Source organism: Somniosus microcephalus, chromosome 3 (genome assembly GCF_052327205.1).
Source record: "Somniosus microcephalus isolate GS21.2 chromosome 3, FLI_Smic_1.0, whole genome shotgun sequence".
NCBI classification, from domain to species: Eukaryota; Metazoa; Chordata; class Chondrichthyes; order Squaliformes; family Somniosidae; genus Somniosus; species Somniosus microcephalus.
In genome coordinates, this window is record NC_140989.1 from 344729992 (window position 1) to 344733451 (window position 3460).

General features: G+C 39.3%; 1 long non-coding RNA gene across 1 annotated transcript; it reads right to left on the minus strand.

The window, feature by feature from the left end:
- Positions 1-442: 442 nt before the first annotated feature.
- LOC147122297 (uncharacterized) lies at positions 443-2556 on the minus strand. Its single transcript, XR_015075431.1, has 2 exons — positions 1817-2556; positions 443-961 (listed from the first exon to the last, which is right to left on the minus strand). It is a non-coding gene; the product is annotated as an uncharacterized LOC147122297 (long non-coding RNA).
- Positions 2557-3460: the final 904 nt, after the last annotated feature.

Here is a 3460-nt window from a genome sequence, read left to right on the forward strand (position 1 = left end):
TGCACTGTACAGTCTGGGATCTACCAGCAAGATCCAGCCCATTAAACTTAGTTTGTCAATTATTGTATTAAAATACACCAAACATTCAATAAAGATTTGATTTAGTGTAACTATATAATTAAATGCCTTGCATCTAGAATGAATCCATCAGGTCACGCCTTGCGAAGGAATCACACCTAAAGGCATCGGTTCAGGGGCATCACACCTCAGAGTGTCATTGGGTAAATATTAATGATTGGTCACTTAACAGAGAAGTCCTCATTTCAGCCAATGAACTGTTTGATCGACTAAATGTGAACAAATCAAAAGTAATTTGATTCAGTGAGTATGAGGAATAAGTAAGCAGTAAAGAATTGGCCAATCAGCTTGCTCTATTCTTTACCCTCAATCAGCAATCTTGAACAAACAAATAGCAGAAACTAAACAAATCACCCAAAGAATGTTGTGAACTTTGAGCACCGACCTTTATTTTTCAACAAACTGAAAATTTACTGGTGTAAGTAACATTTTACTGCACAAAACCTATACAAAAAAATATAAACAGAATATTTATTTGTAGTCCAAGGGATGCCTGTGGAGTGTTGTAAATCGGTGGAAAATGTTCTCTTGCAGAGGCCCCGGGATCTTGGGACACAATTTGAAGTACTTGTCCCAGGCTTCAATTATTGAGTTGGGCTTATATGCCCATTTTTTTTTATTATTAATGCCTGGTTCCTTAAGATTGGTTGCAGTCCATATCAATCACAGCAATCTCCTCCCCCCTTCATGTTGGTTCCAGAATGCCATTAATGCTCCTTCCCTTCCGAGTCCAATGGAGACCACATTTTGGGAGTGAGGGGCTGCATAACATACCAGGATTTTTATTAGGATGACAGCAAGTCTGACCATTAGCATTGTGCGCCAGTACTTGTTGTTTCTAAACTCTTCACCCTTGTCCAGAGTTGGGGGGCCTGGGGAGCAACTGTCAGAATAAAGCAATAAAGCCATTATTAGGACTGTGACGGTGCAAAAATTGATTTCTTTAAAATTAAAAAACAGAACATAAAGCATAAACGTTTCAACAGGGAGTTGGAGGTTACGTTTTTACAAAGGAGGATGTTGGAATGGCCAAGGATGCACATTGCCCACTGATGGGATTTGGATTGAAGTTTAGGAGCGATTCACTCCAAGACCATGAAATAAGTATTTTTTTACTGCTTCTTGCTAAGCAATGAAATAAAGTGTTTTTGTTACCACTGCAGTTGTGTAAACAAGTACATTTACTCCCTTCACATACCATAGTTACATAAATAATCGTGAATGTGCTGTACTGTGGTTACTTTTCAACTTTATCGGAGGTAACTGACAGGGAAAATGATGCAACTACATTTAAGAGCTCTTTACGTCGCTACAATACACTACATTCATGTTTATTTATTGCTACTGTGGTATGGGAGGGGAACACATTTACTTCTTTACCTAACTGCAGTGGATAAAGAAAACGCTTTATTCATTTACTTACCAGAAACAGTCAAAAAAGACTTGGAGCAAATCTCTCTCAAACTTCAATCCAAAGTCCCTCGGTTCCCAGGTGTACCCTTGCCCACTCCAGCACCCACCTTTTTAAATACGTAACCTCCAACTCGCTGTGAATAACACTAGAGAGATGTTACTAAAAAAATTTTAATGATCTTGTGCACAATTCGTATTTTGTTTTCTGCCTAGCACCTATACTAATATTTGTCATTACGAATTCCTCCGAATAAAATTTTAGATTTTACAGGAATCTACTGTAATATGATGCGTGCATATTCACCCCCCAAACCAACCTACCTACCTATCATTTCGGAAAGCAACACAAGTCTTTTCTCCAGTAACATCGCAACAAAGGTCAGAATGTCACTATTGCCATCCATTTAGCAAAGCAGCATTTCGATATTCTGAGATGGCATCTCAATAGCTATGCCAAAAACGAAATGTCTAATTAGAGGCTAAAATCAATCACGTCCTGCATGTGATCTGTGTACAAAGTAATTTGTGCATCATTTCGATTAGGAAGTTTTGTGGTCAAGTGATGCAGTTAATGCGCTTATATAATGTAAAGAACAGCAGGAACAAGCTAGTCCTTCCTGACCTATGAAAGACCTCATTGTGATATTTTCATATGCAAATTCATGCCTGCAGCTGGGCTCCACTTCACATGAAACAGGGAGAAGCAGAGGTCCTAGTAATGATCGGTTATTCAGCTGGCTGGCTGCCAAGTGGTTGCTAAGCAGCCGCATTCTCTTCAGGCTGTGCAGCGTTGGTGAGGTTTCCTTTAGTTTTTCCCAGTTTTGTGCATAAAGATTTCCATGAACAACACTAGATAATCATTTCCCATTTGTTGAAAATTACAGCCTCGAGTTTCCATGTTCTGCTGCAGGGAACAACAAAAAAAGCTGAAGGTTCAATCTGGATTAACCATTTGCCCTCATCTAGAGTTGAGGTTTTCGGTTCAAGCAATCACTTCATTGGAAGCTCTTCTCAATCAAGGGTCTGGCCCGCTGCAATGCATTATGCTGCAAGTAATTTGATTCAGTGAGACTCATTAAATAGTCAGGGCTACTTGACTTGCAAAGTGCAGCCTTTTATATCATGTGCGAGGAATAGCCACTTGACCGAGGTACTGGATGGCAACTGGCACCAGTGGAACTGTATCTTTGCAAAGATCTGCTCCCAACACCCAGATCTCACACAGCCGGTGAGGACCATAACGTTATGCTGCCAGATTGGCCATGGCCAGCATCCAGGTAAACCGGTTTTTAAAACGTGGACCAAATAGAAGAATTTCAACACTCAAAGCACCAATTAGAATAACATAATTTCACTTATAGTCAGTGTACATCAGTAGCTCCAATATATATATAGCTCATTATATGGCGTATCACTTGTTATAAAGTAATGTATCCTCTGACTCACTGAAACATTTATTGGCATCTACATTAAGATTAAAAATCTTGTCCTGTGCATACTTCCTGTAAGTGTAATGATTACTTACGTCATACTTTTCAATCATTCTCAATGGTAATAAAATGTATTATAATTATCCCAAAATTTCTTTCTTACCAATGACTGATTCTAACCTGTGATTGAGTCGCAGCCCTGAGTTCCATTTTCACAACTACGGCAGTAGACCAAAGTTAAAACAAGCTGCCAGTGAATCTGCATTCTCTGTGATCCATTCATTTTATCTGCCTAGGTGGCCTGTTATGTTTCTTTGTAATAAAAAGAAAGACTTGCATTTATATATTGCCTTTCACGACCAACGGACGCCTTAAAGTGCTTTACAGCCAATGAAGTACAGTCACTGTTGTAATGTAGGAAATGCAGCAGCCAATTTGCGCACAGCAAGCTCCCACAAAATGCAATGTGATAACGACCAGATAATCTGTTTTTAGTGATGCTGATTGAGGGATAAATATTGGCCAGGACACAGGGGAGA